Source organism: Triturus cristatus, chromosome 5_2 (assembly GCF_964204655.1).
Source record: "Triturus cristatus chromosome 5_2, aTriCri1.1, whole genome shotgun sequence".
Taxonomy (NCBI): domain Eukaryota; kingdom Metazoa; phylum Chordata; class Amphibia; order Caudata; family Salamandridae; genus Triturus; species Triturus cristatus.
The window spans coordinates 32,633,699-32,657,465 of record NC_140588.1 but is presented as its reverse complement, the minus strand read 5'-3'; the positions used below and the strand labels follow the sequence as shown (position 1 = coordinate 32,657,465).

Below are 23,767 nucleotides of genomic sequence, written 5' to 3'. Positions count from 1 at the left end.
ATGAAGGGGCTCAAGAAGGGGCTCAAAACCAACAAAGCCCCATTAACAAGCGAATGGTCTTTTAAAGACCTGTGAAGTACTCGGGGCGGCTGTGTGTGTGCCTGGGCTGCCACTCGGGTGGCGGTGGGGTGGTATATGCACTGCCAGCAACCTGCCAGGCCAGTGAGTGAGGAACACTTACATCACCCTCTCTCTGCCTGCCATTGCGCTCCATGCTTCTGAAAGGTAAGAAAACGTGCATTTGCGTTTCAAATGTCCGATCCTGCAGCAGCACACTTCCAAAGCCCACACATGACAGAAACCCGATTCAAGGCTCCATTCTCCCGATTTTAAAAAAAACAAATCTCCCACTTTGCTCTTCTGAAATGTTGGCATGTATGTATGTATAGAATGTGTGCCTGCTACAGGTAGCCTTTTCCGACTTCAGTCCTACTTGGCGCAACGCTGACACAGTAGTGTGCAGTAATATGCAATGCTCACTGGGGAAAGTAATATCCCTTACTATACTTACAGGCCCTGTGTACTCCAGGGCTCAAGTAGGCCAGAAAGTGAGTACATGAGAACATTTCTGCTCCTAATTTTGGGGTAGAAGTGCAATTCAATAAAATGACATAAATTGACCCCAGGTGACGTGGGTGTAGGGGTGGAGACCTGCTGACACCCTCAGGCTCTACCTATACTCATGTGGCTCAAGGTAGCCAATGCATATTAGACCAGAGATTAAGTGCCGCCTACTCCTATATGTATGAAGGACTGCCCAGAGAATGCAAGTGCATGAGCTGGTACCATTTGTGAATTAGGGCCTGCCTCCAAAAAAACACATGTGCACAGGCAAATGAAGTGCTAGGATTTTCTTTTTATTTAGCCATGGTGCACCTCATCGGAATGCTGTACAGCATGGGTAAAATATATTGGCAAAGACAAGAGATCCCAAAGGCAAGACCCACTGGCTTTGCCAATGCTGGTTGTTTATTCTGTGTTAACTCAAGTCATTGTGTGCATGAACACCTTTCTGTGTGCTGGTGTGTGTACATGGATGCCTATATGCCCTCTGGTCTGTGTTCAGGATGCCTCCAAATCTCCTGGCTGCATGCATGGATGTTGTTTATCTTTGTGCATGGACACCTACGTTTTTAGTGGTCTGTGTGGATAAGTGCCTGTTGGTTTGGGCACATTGGTATGTACTATGTATCGGTTTTCATTCTGTCCATAAATCATTCTACTTAACTGTCCCGATCAGTTCATCCATGTATGAGGGTAAATGTGTTTACTGTGACTATGTTTGTATGTGTGTTGCGTGAGATTATGAGTGTCTGTGCTTTTTGTGTCAATTGTTGTATAGTTATAAAACGTCATAGTAAATAAACAATTACATAAAACACGTTTATTCTTTTATGTGATCTGTTCGTAAAGGTGTGCATATATGTTCTGTACCCCTGTTTACATGTACATTGTACATAGGCTATACAAAAGCCAGCCTTATCGATTTGGTCAATGCTTTTTCATTTTGAACTATACGCAACAGATTGCATTTTTTAAGTGGCACCACCGTACTTTTCTTTGATCGAATTTCACTTCTTGTCAGATGTATTCCTGGGAAAGCCAGCGGCTCCGTGTTGTAATGTAACTTACCTGTGTATTCAGGTTCTTGGTGCTGTCCTACCTGTTCTGGAGTATTCTGCCATGAGCGTTTTTAGATTGTAAGGCTGACGGCACTGGATTGATGCCAGTTGCTGCTGGATCGTCGAGGTGGTCGGATGCCAGGTTGTGTTCCTCAATAAATCTTCTATTTATTCATTTGTTCCTGGGATTTCTTTCAAGCAAGCAACTCAACAATTTTGGTGACGATATCCTCGTTGTCCTCGACGTTCCTCAACGCGACCTGGCGATCCACTTCGCTGTCTTCTTGTTCCTGGTATCTTTGTTGCCAGTTCCAGTTTCACGATCTAAAAGGAGTATCTTTGTGACTCAAGGTACTGTTACTTTTCTTCACCGCCTGATGGATTCTTGGTGAAAGTTCAGCAAAGCTTTTATCTCTGAGTTCTGTGAGCAAAGCCCTGTACCGAGCACCACAACACGCTAAATCAATTACCATCCAAGAAACGTAAAGCCAGTTGTCTTTCAGACCCTGCTCTCATGAATTCATTCCGTGCTGGCCCTATTCTCCAAGGGGTTCAAGTATTTCTGCAACAGGTTCTGCTTATCCGAAGGGGGTCCTGAGCACAATTGTTTGACCAATCGACACCAAAAGTGCTTCTGATTGGAACTCTGGAGCAGGCCGTCAGAATGTTAAACCTCTCCTTATTCTACAGAAAAAACGCCCCTACGTTATATATATTTTCTAAGGTGTATGTTACAAAAGGGAAAACGCCGCGTTTGGATGATTTCCTCAGTAGTTTTTTTTCTTTCTGTCACTTTTTTCTTAATTTTTATTTACCTTGAAATTAAAATCCCAACAATGCCTGTAAAATATTGCCCACAAGAGTAAAACACCTGTGTTTAATAAGTCAAAATACATAAAAATAGTCTGAATTGTATCACTTTTAGGACTGAGATTGTATGTAGTTGTGCTAGTACTATCACTGGCAGCGCTGGCAGGGGTAATGGGTGGTGTAGGCTGTCGTGATCTCCCGAAAAGGGCCCTGTCACTTATTTTTATTTACAAATTAAGCACCGGGGTGGAGCAACTAGAGTAAGTGGGTGGAGCCACTGGTGGAAGTGGGTGGAGCTGAGAGAAGTGGGTGTGGCCTCCTAAAACAAATTCTGCACCTGCACTTCATATTTTACAAATTAAGCACTGATTGCAGCGTTATTAGCCATCTCTATCAGAAAGGTGTCCCTCCCACTCTTACGCTCATGTTTAGTTGAAAAGCACAGCTTTCAGCTGGCCATCCACATGATGTGTCAGTAACTTTAAATGAGAATCAAAATCCCGGTTGGCCATGCGTTTAAATATGTACATTTTGAATGCTGTTCCACAATGGCAAGTTGGAGGACCTTGATATCTTTATTCAGAAATAAAACAAATCTGTAGCGAAAATGCCTAATATGCGACTAAACGTGTCAGATTCTGTTCATCCCTCTTTTCACGATGGGATCCTGTCCCTGAAAGGATTATCTGAGAAGGTTAATGTCAGGGTTGCAATGAGTGAGATGGGTGGGGGGGGGGGGTTCATAGTTATCATGGAGCCACCTCCCTGGAGTTATCAAGATAATAATAAAGGCAGCAGAACTTAAGTCTCAACTGTGCATACAACATTTATTTATTAGAGTATTTTTAACAGCCCGTCCTTAAGGGTGGAGGGGCTCTGCCCCTACCTTACTGCAGACAAGAAGAGTGTCTGTTAGGCTGAGCAAATGTCGGACTGACAGACGTTCTTTATGTTGAGGTCAGGCAGCCAGGAGCTGTACATGCTCTAAATACACAGGCGCCTGGCTGCCTAAGCTGAACTTTGCCATGCTGAGGATTTCACCGCTGAGACTCCTCAGCTCTTCATAGAGCCTCGAGGTCCTCCCTTTTATGATGAGGGCGAGCGTCACAGATAGTCTTGCACTTGGGCACTTCAGTTTCAAGCCCTGAAGTGCCCAAGGCCGAGTGTCTATCACTGACACCTCACAGAGTAGAGGGAGGGTCAACAGTCTCACTAAACACATCCCTCACTGTGGTGAGTAATGGACCCCCGCCTCCTCTCACTGGCTGCCAATGAAAGGAAGCCGCAGTCCCAATTGTCAAGAACAGCCGAGACTTCCCTCCAGAGATGCTGCAGCTGGAAAGTTTTATATTTTTGTTATATTTGGTGCATGCATGAGTGTGTTTGTGCATGTCTGAAAGTATGTATCTGTGTTTGTGAGGGCGTGTTGTAAATTGTATGTGTGTGCATGTCTGTGTGTGTGTGTGCATGTCAATGCATGGGTGCGAGTGAGTGTGCATGTGTGGCCCACCGCCTCCATCCTGTTTGAATAACCAACCACCACTGATTTTTAAAGACCTTTGAGAGAAAAGCAGAATGAGTTTTGGAGTGAAATATGTTTTCCAATCATGAACAATCACGGTGTCTTAATCTACTGTTAGCTACATTCAAATTAAGTAAACGTTATCAGAGCAAACACTGAGAATTAATGGTTTCACATGAAAAGATCTATATATTACAATAATTAAAATTAGCCCAAGTATTATTACTGCTGAGTTCCCTTCGGTGTCAATAGTATCAGTGCTACCTATACTAGCAGTCATCAGCAACGCTAATATCAACAATAAAGCCCTTAATAAATTGCCAACATAGTTAGTACCACCAGTGGAAGCTGCAGGATCTCAGGGCCGCATGCACAAAGATTTAAAAAAAGAATTTGTATATTGCGACTGATAACAATCCGCAATTTCTGATTTCATATTTGGAATGTACTAAAATAGATTCAGTAAAAGAAAGTGGTTGCAATTTGCAAACTGACTTCTGAATGTACTGGTATTTTGTGAACCGCCCAATGTACTAATAGGTAATTTCAGAAAATACAGATATGTACTGGGTAGCAATTCAACATACCTCATTAATACTCATAGGGTAAGTTGCAAATTGTGACCCACTATGATTGGCCACAATACAGGGATGGTGGCTAGCTGGGATCAGCAGATCATAATGTCTGTAATTGCTTTTGAAAAAAGCAATATATATTTTTTTAAATGCAGTCCGTTTTCCTTAAAGAAAAATGGGATGAGTTTTTAAAACAAAATGAAGTTACACAAACTGTTTTTAGGTGTAGGCGGCCTACTCCTAAAAAACGTTTTTGTTAACAGTCACGTAGGGGAAATGGTCACCTCTTTTGAGTTTGTGGTAAAATATTAATGTTTTGCAACCGGATTTCAGTCACGGAACATTAATACATACCAAAAGGAATCAGTATTTGGAAGGGATGTCCTTAACATGCCCGTTTCAAATAGCAATTCCTATTGGCTTCCTAAACCCATTTAACGATTTCAAAATCTTTTCTGAATCATTAAATGGGTATAGTACATTTTAAAAAGGGTATTAGCCTTTTTAAACCTCTAATTTACTGAAGCAGAAGGTTTGCAAACACTAAAACCTTTTGTAAATGAGGCCCTCAGTCACTATCAGAGTCAGTAATTTCAATGCACTATTTCATATTGAGCCGAAAAGGGTTTAAAGATCACATGCATGTAAACCAATATCTCTCATGAATTAGAATATGATATATTTTCATTGTGTTTAAAACATATTTAGGTTCCAGGATCTAACGTAAATACCCAATTTGACTACTATAACATCAGAAGATATCTTGATCAAAATTATTGAAATGATCATGAACCACCAATGAATTCGTCTTGCTGAACATAAATACTTTAAAGATGGCAGAATATAATTTATTTCAAAATATTAGTTCAACAGAGTAAGAAAGTGTGGCAATTCAAAGTGCAAAATGCCTTGAAGTGCTTGGGAAAAGTGCTAACAGATCATGGGACAAATAAATCTGGGTACTAAGGAATCCATTACCCAACCCTTACCATTCTGCAGTTTGGTAAGAAACAACCCTAAAACGTATCCATCATAATCAAAATACTCATTTTAATGTAATAGCATTTAGATTCAATTTTCATTTAGTCAGTCACAGCAGCTGTTTTATCTTTCCATTTTTTAGCAAAGACTTTTAAAGCTGCTAAGGTGTCCAAAAAAGGACAATCTATCATCGTCCATTTAGCTGTTGTGCTTCGTGCCAGCAGGCCATTGATGGGCTGTCTCATCAGCTATCACTAGATACTCACTAAAAACTCATTCAATTGGGCCTGCACCTTAGCCCAAAGGTTTTGAAGCTTTTTGATTGTGTTTCCCTCTAATTATTGGGGTCACACCTAGTAGATGTTCTAAGCCTCATAAGGAAACTGGGACTGTTTTAGAGGAAAGGAAAACTAGCAGGTGTCTCTCACTCCTCCCACAAAGGTATACTAAAAGCAGTATACACACATACAAATATTGGTATTTTATGGCGTACATATATTTGTTATTTCCTACTCTTCCACAAATAATGCGAATGATAATTATAGTAATGATTATTGGTAATACAGAGAACAAAATGAATAGACCTTAAATACACCCCCAACCACACTTCATCAAATATTCCAAAGCAATTAGTCTAATCCCTACTTATGCTAAGGTATACATAGTGGTTTGTTTCAGGATATCTGTCCCGAGTCATGTGCCACCATGCATACTTTTATACAGTTAGACCTGACAGTCTTGGTGTGGTCTTTCCCCAAACATTTTGCCTTCTCCCCTCCTGTTTGCTGAAATTTGTTTTTATTGGACTTAGGACTCTGTGCACTTTACCACTGCTAACCAGTGCTAAAGTGCATGTACGCACTCTTTAAACATTGTAAAATAAGCTTACACCCAATCGGCACATTTCATTTACTTATCCGTCCCTTGCAACGTGAAACTATATGTACCCAAAGACTGAAATGCTACCAGTGGGCCTGTAGCGCTGATTGTACCACACACTAAAGTAGCCCTTTAAAGCATGTCTCAGGCCTGCCATTGAAGCTTGCGTGCAGTTTTAAACTGCCAACTTGACCTGACAAAAAACACTTTTGACAGATACAAACCCCTCATTTTAATACATATAAGCCACCCCAAGGTAGGCCATAAACTTTCCATAGGAAAGGAGACATTGTATTTAAAAGCTAGGGCATGTGTTTTTAAGCATTACATATCCTGGCAGAGGAAGAACTCCCAAATTAGTTTTTCACTACTGTTAGGCCTACAGAGAATATCATTGGGTTACCTTATTACATTTAATAAGTGCTAACGTTTGATTCTGAGCAGGTAGAAATGTCATGTTTTGTCTCAAAAGAATTGTAATCAAAATTCCTCTTTAATGGTCAAGTTGGATTTTAAGTCACAATTCTAAAAATGCCAGTTCTAGACTGGGGGTGAATGTTTGCATTGTTCAGCATTCTGTCCATCATTTGTTCCTTTTGCATTTGTCAGCCTCAGTGGGGAGGGTATGCCCAGACATGGGTCCCATGCTCATTGCACCACTGGATTCAAGCTAGCCTGGCTGATATGGGGGATGCCCCGAAAGTGGTCCCAGGATGCTTGTTTCTTGTTCTAGGGGAGGACCTGGCTTGGCCGTTCGGGAATGACTGTTCCCATGAGGAACAGGGTCAAGACTGATTTGCATATGGCTGTGTCCAAACTGGGGTGGTGTGGTGAGCAAAAGAACGATGAATTAAACCCAGATCTTTTTGACTGAGAGTGAATGTTTGCATTATTCAGCATTCCGTCCAACATTTGTTCCTTTTGCATTTGTCGCCCTAAGTGGGAAGGGTATGCCCAGACGTGGGTCCTGTGTTCATTGCGCCACTATATTCATGCTAGCCTGGCTAATGAAGGATGATGCCCCGAAACTGGTCCCAGGATGCTTGTTTCTGGTCTTGGGAGGACCTGGTTTTGCCGTTCGGGATTGACTGTTCCCATGAGGAACAGGGTCAAGACTGATTTACAAATTGCTGGGCCCAAACTGGGGTGGTGTGGTGAGCAAAAGAATAATGGATTAAACCCAGATCTTTGTGACTGGGGGTGAATGTTTGCATTGTTCAGCATTCCGTACATCATTTATTCCTTTTGCAGTTCTGGAAGGCTGGCATTTTCTTGTCCTAACCATTTGGTGCCTACAGCCTGTGTCTTGAGTCACATGACTGTGAATAGTTGGCAGTTGGCCTTTGTGTATTCCTCCCAGACAGAGATACAAAGAGGGACTATTTGTTGACAGGATGAGAGGGACAGAGCTGTTTCCTACTCCACTTACTTTTCAAAGGGCTGCCTCTGGTACACACACAAAGAGAGTTGACCCCTGCCTTTTGTTACCTTAGACTACTTGGTGCCTTGGCAGAAAAAGGAAGGAACTTTACAGAACCAGATGTGGGGGTAGCCAGAATGCCACCCCTGCTTCAAAGACTGGCACCTTGTATAAATATTGGACTCTCTAAGCAACTCTTCAGTACACTCCTGGGCTTGCAAACATTCCCCAAAGGACTACCTCGCTGCTTGGGATTTGCCTTGTTTCCTATAGGACTACCCTGCTTCTTGAGGCCTGCTTTGTTTTTATAGAGAGCTGACCTGCTGCTTGAGTCTTGCCTTGTTCCTAGAGGACTGCCGTGCTGCTTGAGGCTTGCCTTGTTCTCCAAAGGACGGCCCTGCTGCTTGAGGCCTACTCTGCTCTTCGCTAAGGAAGACTGGACCTGTTCCCTTTATCCCAGGCTACATGAGTAACTCCAAGGGTCAGTTGTCTGAATTCCTGTTCTGAGCTACAGGGACACAACAAGCTCCAGAGGATTCCCTGTAATTGCCCAGCTAATCCGATCCACTGCAACTGGACCTGCAACTGGACGGGCCTGAGCTCCGCTGGCCTCTGCCACAGTGAGCACCTGATCCCCAAGAGATGTCTCCCCTGGTTGTGGACCCTTGGCTGGCATCAGAGTGCACTCCTCTAGAAGAAAAGGAGAAATCCTGAAGTTCTGGACTCTGACTCAAACTTTAAGAAGGAAACTTTTTCAAGGGGACTAACGTGGTCCCGGTATCTGGACTGTGCTCCTTCGCAGTCGGTCTGAACTTGTGACTTTCTCCTGGTTTAGCATGACCGGATGAATACAAGTGGGGCTTTGTGCTTTTAGGTGATGTACTTATCTAAAAGTAAAAAATTGAATATCTCATGATTGGAATTTTGTCATTTGATCTCATTTTATTTATTAACATTTACTTTATTTTTCTAAATAGGTTTGGGATTTTTCTTGTGTTGTGTTTTCACTTTATTGCTCTTTGTGTACTGCATAAATACTTTACATATTGCCTCCAAGTTAACCATGACTGTTTTTGTGCACAGCTACCAGAGCATTAAGCACAGGTCCATTTAGTGACTTTTTTGGTTCACCATGACAGTGATTGTGGTTTATTTACTTATTTATTTATTTATAAAGTTTTATATAGCGTGAACATGACCCACGGGGGTATCAGAGCGCTTTACAGTACATAATTCTCACAAGTTGGTGTTTGGATATAATTGGTGGCAAATAGGCAACAAGGTGTTAAATATTTAGGATGTTAATTTGTTTATTAGAAACAATTTTGCTTCTTTTTTGAAGGTGGTAAAAGAGGGGATTCTACGTATATCTGGTGGAAGGTTGTTCCAGATCTTCGGTGCGATACCTGAGAAAGTTCTGCACCCAGTTCTCTTTTTGTGGAAGGATTGAGGTTTTAGTAGTAGAGAGCTTGCGCTTCGCGTATGTCTGCAACCTCCTGACCGCTCTAGCTTTTGCGCTAGATAGCTGGGGGTGTTGCTATTTAGGGCTTTATGTGTCATGCAGGCGATCTTTAGTTGTATTCTCGACTCGTAGGGCAGCCAGCTCAGAGCCTTCAGGGCCGGTGTGATGTGGTTATTTCTTTTTGTTCCGGAGAACAGCCTGGCCGCAGCGTTAAGCGATGCCCTGATCGGTGCTAGCTTGTATTTTGGAAGACCGCAAAGCGTGGTGCTTCCATAGTCCAGTCTTGGTAGTACTAGCGCTTGAACTGCCATTTTTAGATCAGTCTGTGAGAGGAAGGGTTTAAGTTTCCTTAAGATACGCAGCTGAAAATTGGCTCCCTTGGTGGCATTGTAGATTTGTGCCTGCATATTTAAATGTTTGTCAAAGGTGACTCCCAAGGATTTTGCGGAGTCAATGATGTGTGGGGCGCAATCAAAGGAAGTTAGATGCTTCAGCCATAAGTCTTTCTTGGGTGTGTGATTTGGGGGGAAGATGAGGAGGAACTCCTGCTCTGGGGAGTCTGGCTGCCGCTTGCCTGACTTTAAAATGGCGGCCACCGCTGACTCTCAGACCTATGGGCATTGCGAGGATATGGGACCTGGCCTGATTCTGCAAGTCACTTCCTCCGGTGGATTTGAGGAGCAAATTGGTGGTTAAACTGAGGCTCTGTGTGCCATTATTCCTAATGGGGACGACTAGGCTGCTATGATGTTGAAGTGAGTGCAAGCTGCCATATTCTCTACGTTCACATCGGGATATAATTGGTTTACCACGCTATCGCTGGTGTTTTTACTCGTTTTCATGCCACATATGCCTGGGAGTGTTAACTTTCCACACACGCATTGGCCCTGCCGAGGAGAGGCCCAACGCTGTACTGGCTGAACGAGTTGTCTGGTGACAGGCTATATAGCAATACGATACAATGCAGACAGGGCGCAGCAACGTTTCTTCAGTAAAGTAAAGAGAAAAGCAGCGGCCATCTTGGAACGGTGTTTAAAAGCATACAGGAAAGGAGGAAATAGAGAAGGTGACCCCAAAAGCTAAGGAAAATAAGAATCACAGCCAAAAGGGATAGGGTATAGAAGAAATAGAGATAGAAGGAAGAAAGTGAGACAATGGAAATAAGCTTACCGCCATCAGGCTGCCATGCCTTCACCATCTCCTACCCCCCCAACCTATCTAAAAACGCAGCCAAGAAGTACAAACATACAATACTGAAATCTCACCCGGAGACACTGATATCAGACCCTTATTTCTGCACCAACAAGGGCATAATATCGAATGATCTCATCTTCCACACTAAAAAACCTGCACAGTGGAGGAACACCCTCTACGCCTTGCTTCGAATCGCCAATACCAAAAAAAATCCTCATGCCCTCAAACTGACGGTTACAGCTTCGGACTTCGGTATTTATGAATCGGTAAATGTAATGTAGGTAAAATATTACCGAATCGGTAAGTGTCGGTATTTTAGAATCGGTATTTACCGATTCGGTAATGGCAACTGGCTTCCCATTCATTCCTATGGGCCTGGAGGCCATTAGGAATGAATGGGAAGCCAGTTGCCATTACCGAATCGGTAAATACCGAATCGGTAATGGGGGAGGCATCATCATGGGTGGCAGGATGTCACATTGACACCCTGTTGCACCCCTGATTCGTCCATGTGTGCACATGTGGCGCACATACATGCCCTAAGGGCATGTATGTCTGCCACATTGCACACTTCGAAGTGCACAAAAATGCTTTTTTACAGCTATTCGTCATTTACCATCAACTTTTAGCTGGTGGTAAATAACGAATCCCCACACCAACGACACACTCCCCCCCTACATCTCATTTCAGGATTCGGTATTTACCGAATCGGTAAAATTACCGAAATACTGAAATGTGCCCCCTACATACCAAAAGCCTAAATACCGGTTGGTAACGGAATATTAACCGAAAATCGGCCGTTACCGACCGGTATTAGGCTTCCTACATATGGCCCTATATCACTAGAATCCATCCTCCCATGTGACTGGACTGATCATTACAGCATCTTCTTCGCCATCAACAGTAAGGTAACTCCAAAACGATGCCAACCTACTAAAACAAAACAATGGAAAAGGAATATTCAAAACATCAATCCCAATGCCCTGATATCTAGGCCTGGGCGTAGTTCGCGAAGTAGCACTTCGCGAAGCTACGCAAAGTGAAGTTCGCACTACGCGAGCTACGCGTAGCACTTTGCGAACTGCGTAGTACCTTGTTTGCACTGTGCCAGATGTCGTTTTCAATGATTGCACAGTGCGGACAAGCAACCGGCACTGTGCAATCATTGAAAATGGCATCTTGCACAGTGCGAGCTGTAGTTTTCTGATGCTCGAGTAGATTTTTACTCGAGCTTCAGCTTTCTCAACGCGAACTGGTAGTTTCTCATCGCGAGCGGTCGCGAGCATACGCGACCACTCGCAATGAGAAACCTGACCTCCTCGCGTTGGGAATCTCGCCGGGAGGTTTATTTTCCATGCTCGCGATCGCCAACTTGAAGTTGCTGTTCGCGAACAAGGAAAAAGTCTCGCCGGGATGTCATTTTGCTTGCTCGCGGTCGCCAACTTGACGTTGAGGACCGCGAGCAAGCAAAAAATGACCGCAACACTACGCTACGCATGTTCGCACTGTGCTACGTGCAGTTCGCATAGTGCGAAGTAGCGCGAACTTCGCAATCTACGCGAGCGTAGTGTAGTGCTTCGCCCAGGCTTACTGATATCCCAATGCAATTCAGCCCTGACCCCTTCAGGAGACATGGCTGATGTCCATGATCTCACAGACTTCTACAAAGTCACTATGCTTGAAATCCTTGATACCACAGCGCCCCTCCAAGAGAAAAATATCTCCTCCAAAATCTCCAAACCATGGTTCAACGAGAATCTAAACTCGGACCGGCACAAGTTAAGACTAGCTGAGCGAGTTTGGAAATCAGCACCTTCCACTGATCATCTATACCAACTTAGGGTATTGAGAAACACTTACAACAGAAAAATCTTAAAAGCTAAAGCAGACTTCTTCAAAGCACAGCTGAACAAAGCCATTAACCGACCCAAAAAGCTATTCAAAATCGTAAAACAACAATCGCTTAACTCTACAAATGTAGTGGAGCTAAGCAACCCAGCTACCCCGAGCTGCGACGAACTTGCCAAATTCTTCCTAGAAAAGACTAGAGGCATTGAAAATGACATTCAATCCAAGAATATTCCCCAACAATCTACTGACCAAGAATCTACTCTTTACTCACAGATCAAGGACCTCTTTAGCTTTCCGATCGATGCTCCAAAAAACAATGCCAACTGGCACTCCTTCTCACCCATCCCTGAACACGAAATCTATAGCACCCTGCTAGCGATCAACCCAGCCAATCATTTCTCCGACCCACTACCACCATCTGTATTCAAAATGATAAAGACCTCTATTCTACCACTATGGGCAAAAATTGTTAACGCCTCTCTGAAGCAAGGTTCCTTACCTGACTGCCTTAAAATAGGGCAGGTAACGCATATACTAAAGAAAGTAAACTCCCTCTCCACAGATCTCAACAACTACCGCCCTATATCCACCATCCCCACTCTGGCGAAGTTATTGGAAAAATTTGTTCAAATTCAACTTTGCAAACACATCCAGAACTTCAACCTCCTAAATAAACACCAATCCGGCTTCCGGCAAGGCCACAGTACTGAATCAGCACTCACTCATATAATGGATGACATCTTAAAAATGTTACATCATAACGAATCGTGCTTACTGATACTCCTTGATCTATCTTCCGCTTTCGACACAGTTAAACACGACAATCTACTGGCCCTTCTTGAACGAAGGATGGGCCTTACCGGTCCAGTGTTACAATGGTTCACCTCCTTCCTAAGCAACAGAACCCAAAGAATCAAGATGAAGCAATCGCTCTCTCAACCATCCATGGTCGCCCTAGGAGTCCCACAGGGATCAGCACTATCACCAATCCTTTTTAATCTACTCATGGAACCCTTTGCCAATGCGCTGAACTCCGCAAACATTCTATATCACCTATACGTGGATGATACTCAAATATAAATGAAAATCTCCTCACCCGATGACCTCATTTCCCTCAACGCCATTCTACATAATACCCAAAACTGGCTCAATGGCAACCACCTCATGCTCAATACCAAGAGAACTGAGTGGTTGTTGTTTGAGAAGGGTTTAGACCCCTGTCAGCAAATACCCTGATTTTTTTCCACATATAAAGTCTGAGATTCATCTCTTAGCATCCCTCTGACAAACAGTGCACCTGCCTTGCCCTACCCCAGATAGTGGTATCTTTCATACCGGTTTTGGGGAAGGCCATATTTCGTAGTAGTCTATCATGCTAGTCCATGGAACGAGGAAGAATCTGTTCATGGTCAACTTTTGTTCTAGTACCCCCCACCTGAGAAACCTGCACTGGCTGCCCGTCAACAAGAGGATCACCTTCAAGCTCCTCACCCACGCACACAAGGCACTCCACAAGACCGGCCCAGCCTACCTCAACAAACGACTTTCCTTCTACACCCCCAACCGCTAGCTCCGCTCCGCCGACCTTGCACTCGCCACCGTCCCGCGCATCCGAAGAACAACCACCGGAGGAAGGTCCTTCTCCCACCTCGCCGCCAAGACCTGGAACACCCTCCCACTGAACCTACGACAGACCCAAGACCTGCTGACCTTCAGGAGGCTACTCAAGACCTGGCTGTTCGATCAGTAGCGCCCCCCCCCCCAGCGCCTTGAGACCCTCAAGGGTATGTAGTGCCCTCTACAAATGTTGTTTGATTGATAGTACACTGAATGATGTCACAATACTTTGTACAGATTTCAGGAAGCAAATGGAAGCTGTCACTAGATTATCTTGTTAGTTCCTTTGATAGTGAACTGAGCAAGGCTGTTCGTAGCGCCACCTCTTAAGCTAACTACGGCATAGACTGCAAAAGTTCCTTTTAAGGGCTTGTTAACTTGAGCTACAAAAATACATGGCAATTTAAATCACTGAATTTTTAAAGGCCTATGTTGGTATTAATCAGATGTGTCCTCTAAAGTAGACCCCAAACTACTGTCATGCACTCAAATACCCTCTATGCATTAACAATGGTCATTTTAAGATGCATCAGGGACTTTGCTACATTTAACATCACATTTATGTTTAAGAAGAGCAATGCCACACACATCACAGGCTTCTACAAACAGGTCTCATGTCACAATCCGATTTTTGCAATGTTGGCAATTCCATTTGACCCAGGGCAACAATCTATGCAGCCTGGACAGAGTATAATATAATTAAAAAAACGTGAACTAGAGTTTTCATTGGATTGTGGCTCCCTGAAATACAGTGTGCGTTTGTTTACAAATTTACAAAAGTTTCCAGTTTATTAGTTTTGTTCATGTGCCAGACCATTTCCCTTGTATCTCAGAAACAGAGCCTCATCTGGAAAGCTTGACAGAGTGTTGTCATTCACTGTGGAGAATTTCTCTATTTTGTATATATCCATTATTTAGGGAGGTCTTTACTGACCAATAGGAGCCTAGGTCAGTCTAGAGCCAATTGGGTTTGGGGGCGTTGTGGATGTTAATAGGGCCAGTACCCAAAAGCTTTCATTTTACAAGTTCACGTTTAAATTTGACATCTTTTTTAGATGCTGACTTTTAACATGCTTACCATGTAAGCTCCTCTGTATCATTACATAAACCGTCCTCTGCTACCAACTTTGGTGGAGAATGGGATCTTAATAAAAAATGGTTTACAATTTGGAATTTGTGTCTCAGCATACTAGAATATACAGTCCCTGCTCTTACTGGGGCCTTGGACCCAGGATCTTTGCCGTAATCAGAAGCTGCAAATCAACATTCACATTATACATTACAATTACATATCAATTATTCGGAATCAATGATAAGATTTTGGTGTGAGTTTAAAGAGTTTTTTTTTAGTCTTTTAGCAAGTATTTTCTTCATTTGTCATCAATACGTAATCAATTCATCAGTAATACAATACAATACAAAACAATAGTTTAAACCATATAAGCAAATCCCTATTCCAAATCTTTAAATAATAGAAAAGTACTTTTTAAAACCCATAAAGTGTTCCAAATTGAGGGATGAAAGCATAAAGCTTTAAACATTTCAAATAGCACTTCTCATGAAGAGAAGTTCAGGAAATTCAGTAGAGTCTCAGAAATAAAGCAAAGATTCTAGCAAAGGAAATGAATGGGTCTCAGCTTATTGCTCAGCAAAAATCTTAGGAAAGTCTGCTTGTAGCACAGAGCTTCAGAGTGTGTGAGCCACTGTGTGAAGGAAAAATCTCTACCCAGCTGCTCCTCTGCTACGGCGGAGGAGCATTGCCCCACCACTCTGCGAGCAGTAGTTAAGGGAAAACTAAAATGGTAATGAGCAGCGTTTATTATCATTTTTGTTATCTGTTTACTGGTGCAGGGCTGATCTGCTGACACTCAAAGTGCACATGAATGTTTAGCTGGCCGTCTCAGGGTGGTTTAGGGGAGCCTGACTCCAATCAGGAAGAAGATAAGAATAGGACAGAGGAGAGGAGGCCGGCTGTAGCCAGGTAAGTGTTTTTTTTTTTCCGTCCCCCCTCCCTGCTCCACCATCCCCATCCGGTGAGAGCCGCTCCTTCCTCTACCCTAGTCTAGGAACATGCACTTATATAACATTTTGATATCTGCAACTAAAACAAAATGTTGCAGCAGTCCGTCCTTTCAGCCAATCGGATCACAATGTCTTCATGGGAACGGAAATCTTCCATCGTCCACGCTTTCTTGAAATATAGACTTACAAATATTAAGTGTTACATGTAACATTACTATCAACATTGTACAAGTCATGGTTTAGTTCCTACTGGATTTTCTTCTACAAACCAAAACAGTTAACGGTTAGGTATGTAATTCCACAAATAAAATCATCTTTTTCCCTCATATTCTAACTTACAGATCTTATTCATGAAGAAACATTTAAGTAAAATGTAACTACATTATTTAATACACTATTGTATTCTATGAGAAATATCTCTATGAAAAGGCCTAAAACTATAATTTTCCATTAAATCATGTTGGTTCAGCACATTTTATCACTGCACTCTTCACTTCTTCACATTACTAAGAATATTGAACTTAGGTCAATAAAAATTAAAAAAGAAAACTATGTTCATATGCATTTCTAATGTAACATGGACCGATATGGAAGCCTAGTACTGCCTTTGTAAAATTGTCACTTCTCATTTTAGGCCTACACATTATTTCTACACATTAATTGCATTAATTTGCATATATTAAAAAACGCTCTGTCTTAACCTCCCCCGTTTGATAGTTTATAACCATCACAACAAGAAACTCATTTGCAAGCTCCAAACCGTCCAGAACGCTGCAGCCAGACTGATCCTAGAAATCCCCTGTCACAGCCAAATCACCCAACAACTCCACAATCTCCACTGGCTCCCCACTGAAAGAAAGTGGGTGCTGGCCCTAGAACCCTCTAAGAACACTCTGAGTCTAAAGGGGTTTGCTCAAAGTTATCTCCTAAGTGTCCTTATTCTTTAAAATTCCAACCGCGACTTTCCTATTGAATTGTACGGGGCTCGCGGCTGTGTTCTCACACTGCACACATCCCCCGTGGGTCTCCTGTGTCAATGCCTTGGGTGGTTCCTTGGGGTCCCAGCGATTCTACGTGCTCTAGGCACTGTGTCTAGTCAAGTCGTGGTTCTTATACCACTTTTGGAATCTATGGTTTGGTCTCCCCCTGGGGCCCATTGTATATTGTGCTATTTACTGTCATTTTATAACTGTGTTATTGTGTGCCTTGCTCTCTAACTTCATAAAGAGGTTAGTAGAGAGTGTTTAGAAATAAATACGTATATTTTATCTATATACTATGTGTGGTTCTCCTTTCGTTTAGTTATTCAAGAGGTTATAATCTGGTAAACCAAGCTGCTTTACACTCCCTCAAGATTTAGCCTGAAGGCTGCTCTCCATAGCTACCACTAGGATAGCTTTCAATAAAGGTTGTCTTAAACCTATTCATCAATACGGGTTGTTTGGAATGGTGCAAGGTGCCCACTATAACTAGTAGACAGCATATACCAGGCCAACTTCTCACACCTCCTGATGATTCAAATTCACAATTACTTTTCCCTATATGTCTCTTTCTGTTTTGAAATCCTCCCCTAAAAACACATACTGTCCCTTTTTGTCTTTTATTCAGTATTAACTTTGGGTATGCCATTTTCCTTCTAAAGTAATCTTCTTTCTTCTTCCAAGCATCCTTTAAAACATCTTCATTCAAATTCTTACTACATGAAATGTGTGCTCTTCTCTCTTCTAACATCATTGTAAATGTCTTCTCTAAAGGTCTCATTAAGCATGTTAAAACATTGTCAGAAGCCTTAACAGTGTAAATAGGAAGGTAAGGTCTAAAATAATGCCAAGCAGTCTCCATTTCTTTTGCTTGTGAATGTTCTTCTGTAAGGGTACTTTTGAAAGAACCATGTCAAAATTTGAATAATGTTATTCAAAATGTTGCTGTCTATAAACTAAACTAAGCAATATGCTTCATGATAGGGCTGCTCTTTCATTTCTACCATCTCTCACCGTCTCTGCAGCTGTTGTGCCCTGTAGCTGGGGTGGGACGTGGTACCCCAACATTCAAGAGGGCAGGAGGGAGGGGCCAGGAGAGGCCCAGTGCACAATAAAGGCATCGGAGCAGTCCTGCAGCACCCGTCAGAGCCCGGAAGAGGCTGGGCTGGGCCACCCACCTGACATCTACCCTGTCTCAAGAGAAAGGTACTCTTCCCTCCTCATATTATATGTTCCCTCCTCATATTACATGTAGCTTTCCCCTCACTGCTCTTGGGACCATTTGCCTGGGATTGATTGACTGACATCTAAGAGCCGCGTACTTAGCTGGATTCAAAATCACTGAGCTGCTAACATAACTTGATCAACACATTCAGTTAAAGCTTTAGAACAATATGTAAAAAACGCATTGGAGTATATAAATACCCACTTAAAGCAAATAGAAACTAAATCCACCACTTGCTTGGATCTGCTGAATACTTTAGCAACTGTGTGAACTTTACACACAAGACATACAATGACTTGCCCACCCCCACATGAGTCTTCGACTTAGGTTGCACCTAACAATAATATACACACAGGAAGTACACAGGACCCACTTAACTATATGCGTACCCAAAATCGTAGCGAGACCACGTCCCATGACATGCCCAATAGAGGAACTAATGGTGGAAAAAACTCCTGCCAAGCCATAGCTACCCCACTCATTGACAACCATTTAGGAGAGTCTTCGGCCCAGTTAACTGACTTCTTGGATCTCTCCCCCTTCCCCAGTCTGCAATTGTTCTGGCAAATGTCTCTACCTTACACTCACATAGTAAGGAAACATGGATTTTGCTAAGAAACAAGTCCTTCAGCTGGCTAGGAGTTAGATCGGGAGTACCGATCATCTCTATGAAGACATAAAGCTGGTAAGACAGTTAAATGGGCGGGCAAGGTTTGAAACACTTTTCCGGGTGATTATATTGTTTTGTCATTATAAACTCCACGGCTGGTGGAGGCTGTCTTGAGCAGGACTAGGGCCACGAATGTGTATATAAGCACTATTTCCTCCCTTAAAGTTATTTTTATCAACCTACTAACACATCTGATACTATCAGACCTCAGAAAACATTTAATTTGAGACCGCTGACTAACTTAAATTATACTATACCAACATATAACCGCTTTCAGAGCTATCAAACTTGGATGGGCTAGATTGACTTAAAGGGGAGCAATGCGTGGACACTGAGGGAGAGCTAAAGACTGTACCTTTTCCAGCTAGCCCAGATGGCGGGAAATTCACACGGTTACTGAGTGAGGCAAGTAGACCTTAACTCAAATCTACCTCGCATTCAACTAACAACACTATTCCTGCTGTCCCGGCTAATAACCAAATATATAGTCTTTCTGAAACCCACCCTGAATGTATTGAATTTATGTTTTGGAATGTGGCAGGCCTCCGGAATAAAATAAAACTTTATCGGTTTACAAGAGACCTGGCTCATGGAGGCCACACATATAAATGTGTACAGAGCATATCGCGTTCCAGCTGCCCCTACAAATCACTGTAGACCAAAGGTTGGGTTATGTACTTATGTCTCTAATAGCTTACAATTTTCCAGAATAGCTATGGCGTCATGCAACTCTTATCAAATAATCATATGTGAAGCCCTGGGATTTGCACGTCTAGCAGTAAATCATTTTTACAACAATGCTACCAAACAAGAAATAACCCATATTCTGCGAAAATTGGATGATGACCTGGAGTGCCTTGATACAAGCAGTAGTAAGAATTTTATAATTTTATGGGGGGGGGGGGGTGATTTTAATACACAATTGTGTAATATGCCCCTTGAAAAAATATGCGGACTGACTAATCTAGAAAATATTGGCCAATCACATTTTAACCATAACTAATATGGGGATAAAATGGACTAAATATTATTCACACATTTTTTTTTCAATTCTGTTTATTTATTTAACATAGCTCGTAGTACCAAGTCACAATGATCAGTGAGCAACAATCAGACTAAAAGATAACATCGTGGTGATCAGCAAAAATAGTACAGCAGTACACAGTTGGAATGAACAGCTGCATGGTTACTCTTCCAACCCACTCCCCCCTCCCTGTACTTTCGCCATGGTCCCCAAATCTTTTTCCATTTCTTTGTACATTCCCTACTCTTGTATATGGTTTCCTCGGCACGCGGGCACCGATCTAGGTCCCTCCTCCACTGCCCCCATGACGGGGGCATCTGAGATCCCCATCCCCTGATGATGTTTCTCTTTGCTACCAATGACATCAATGCTGTCTGCGTATCTCCGACATCCTCCGTCACATATAACACGCCGTAGAGACGTCGCAGGTTGTGACGGGTGATCCTACGGGGCATGAACCCAGATTGGTCCACATGCACCAAGTCTGGAAGGACCGACAGCAGTCGGTCCACCAAGGCCTTGGCCAGAACCTTGGCCTCCACATTGATAAGAGAGATGGGGCGGTACGAGGAGCAGTGGTCCGGTGGCTTCCCGGCTTTGTGAATAACCACTATCGTAGCTTCCCGTTGATCAGGGGGGAGCGTACCCATCTCTCTAGCTTCTGAGAACATCTGAATAAGGGGTTTGATGATGACGTTTGCCTGTCTCTTATAGATTTCTATCGGGAGCCTGTTGGGTCCAGGTGCTTTTCCAGATTGTAATGACTTAAGGGATTTACTAATTTCCTCTTCCGTGAGGTCCGCGTCGAGGTGAAAACTCTGTTCATGGGACACATGCGGCAACCAGAAATCCTGCAGGAATTCAGCACAGTCGCCCTCCGTTCTAGCGCACACTGGTGAATACACCCTTTCAAAATGGGACGCGAAGCCTCCGCTAAGGCCATACTGTTGGATACTGGGGACCCCGACTCGTTGATCACCTGCTCTACCCATGAGCGCTCCCTATCTCGCAGCTCTAGCGAGGCCAGCATCTTTAGGGATTTATCTCCCACATCATATAGCCGGCATTGTGTAGCCAGTACATAAGCCTGTGCCTCCTCTTCTGCTAGGGAACGAAGCTCCCGTTGTTTGAGTGTCAGTCTATGACGGAGGTCTACCGAGGAGGCTGTACCGGCCTCCCCTTCCAGTTGCTCAATATCTTGTTCAATTTCCTCCTTATTTTGGGCACCAATCAATGCCTGTGCCTGCCCTCTCAACACTGTTTTGTAGCGGGAGGAGCCAAGATGGCGACCGGGACGGCAGCGTAGACTCCCGGCTCCGTGAACCTCCGTATCCCGCACGGATATCCTGCATTAGATCCTCAGCCTGCGCTATGCGCCCGTGTTTGTGAATGAGAGCGGCAACCGATCGAGTGACTCCGAAGTTTCTGGCGGCTGTACCGCCGGAGAAACGGGTATTTGCAATTTGCGGCCTGTGCGGCCCTGGAGCCGGGACCTCGAGTGGACACCTTGGCCGGGTGGCAGTTTCACAACAGCGGCCTTTGGTGACTGGGTGGAGTCGGACTGCCGGATCGGTGCGACTATCGGCCTACATTTCGCCGTGGTCGCTTCCTACCACTAAGCGGAGCGGAACAAGTGCATGCCCGGGGTGGCAGTTCCACGACTCTCCGGTGATTGCCTCTGCCTTCGACGGTGAGCTGCCCGAACGCCGCCCGTAACTCGCCCTGATTCCTGCGGGCTGCTCCCGAATTTTCGTGGGCGCTGGTCCGTGGTGGGGACGACTGTTGCCCGTGACTACATAACGGAACCCTGTTTGCCAGCGACATGGACCTTGATGCGCTTGCCCCTGGGTCCCGGTCCCAATACGGGTTGGACCTACCCGGCGGCCATCTTGTCACGATGAAGTCTACCATCCTGTCCACCAGGTCACAGCAGGATCGGGAGTGTGCGACTCTGGGGAGCGTAGCGGAGCGATCGCAGAGAGCTGTGCTGGGGTACTGGGACCTTCTCGAGGCTCTCGGTGCCCTTCATTCCACCTTGCTTCATGGCGTTTGGGTATTGGGGAGTAGGCTTGATGGTGTGGCATCAGCGTTGGGACAGTTGCGGCCTGCCTGTCCTCCGATACACAGGGACTTCCTGCACTGCACTCAGGACGACAACATCGGGGCCACCCCTGTGCCTAGTGACCAGCTGGAAACTCCGGACAGTCTACTATGGTGTGATCGGCTGGCTGTGGGTCTGATCTGTCCCGGAGGTATTGGACCTGAGTGGGGGGGGGTGGCCTTGTCCGGTGTGCGGCCTCCGGCGACCCTGGGAAAACTCAAGCAACGGTTGTCTACTCTGGCTGATTCCGCCTTCCTGGACCTTGTGTGCAGTGCAGATCCTGGGGCAGCACTGGGAAAGACGTTCCTCCATAATGCTGACTGGGTTGGTACTCAGAGACTTCCACCCCACCGGGGTGCGTCGCTTCCTGGTCGTTTTTGGACGCTCCTTTACCGTGTAGCATTGGACATGGCGCCGGGTCGAGGGGTATGCATGGGCGGATTTGCCAAGAGTGGCCAAGGATAAGAATGCTCTTTCAGTGGTGGTCGGCTAATAGGCGGGCGGGCTCGGGGTTGCGTGCTCTCATGGTATAACTGTCGGTATAGTAGGTGCAAAATGCTCCCCATCTTTCTTTGACATGGTCGATTTTGTGTTGCTCACTGTTTGCTTTGGGGGAAACATAATGTGCGGGAGGGAGACGCCGGGGGCATGTTTTGAAGGCCCTCCTCCAGTTTATTAATACTCTCTCTACCCCCCCCTTCTGGTGGGGTTCTTTTCTTACTCCTTTTTCCCTGTTTCTTCTATATTTCGGGTCTGGTTCCAGGGCGACAGGCACACTGCTGGGGGGGGGGGGGGGGGGGCGTTCTCATCTGCAGAGGTGCAGGGTGGGGGGTTGGGGGAGGGGATTCTTTAGTCTTTAATCTCTTTTTCCATGGCCTCCTTTTTCTTCTCTGATTCTTCTTGTTTTCTCTTTTCTGGGATCAGCGTGGTACACCTCCTTTGTTGTGAATCGTTGCCTTTTTATGTGTGCCACAATTTCCGGGGTGTTCTCTGGGCTTTAGGGCAGGGGACTGCAGGCGCAGCTGGGCATGATATTCTTCCCCATCCTGAATTTCCTGTGTCTGCGCCATTGATCCAATAGATTGCTGTTTATTGCTTACGTTTATCATTCTGCCTGCCTCTTATCGCTGTTGGGAAATTGTTCGGCACCTGATCCTTCGTTCTTTTTCCATTATAAAATGAAAACCCTTTTTATCCTGGTGTCCTACCTGCGCTCTTCACTGGCCAGACTATATTAGCATGAAGATTCTGCTCCCCGAGGTGCTGCCTGTGTTAACATTTGATCTCTGTTGCTCTGACTGCTTAGCGGCCGGCCCCGGGGGGTTGTAGGCCCATACTTGTTATTGATTGAAATCTCAATAAAGGTTTTTCAAAAAAAAAAAAAAAACACTGTTTTGTAGGCTTCCCAGAGCATTACTTGGGAGTCCACCGAGCCCTGGTTTTCATCAAAATAGAGCCCCAAGCCCTCTCGGAGTTTGTTGCCTATAGACTGATCATGAAGACGCCACGGGTCTATCCTCAGGAAGGAGGCCCTATTGATTAACGGGCCCTGGAGTGTGACCTCGGCCAGCGCATGGTCTGAGATTCCACGGGCCAAGATGCGGGGGTCGGTAAAGGCTCCCATATGGTCGGAGCGAGCGAAGAAATAGTCAAGCCTGGAAGATGTCGTATGTCGGGCTGAGTAAAAGGTGTATTGCCTACTGGTTGGGTGGTGTGCATGCCACAGGTCGCTAAGGTCCATCGCCGTGACAAAGCCCCCCAGGCCCCGCTCTCCTCTGTATCCAAACCCATCCCCTGACCGGTCCATATCAG

General features: G+C 44.5%; 1 long non-coding RNA gene across 1 annotated transcript in view; it reads left to right on the top strand.

The window, feature by feature from the left end:
* Positions 1-23,767, top strand: part of LOC146822616 (uncharacterized) — a 123,819-nt gene that overhangs the window by 12,636 nt on the left and 87,416 nt on the right. The window contains exon 3 of the long non-coding RNA XR_014962066.1: positions 17,961-18,141. This is a non-coding gene — a long non-coding RNA (uncharacterized LOC146822616). The remainder of the gene's footprint in view (positions 1-17,960; positions 18,142-23,767) is intronic.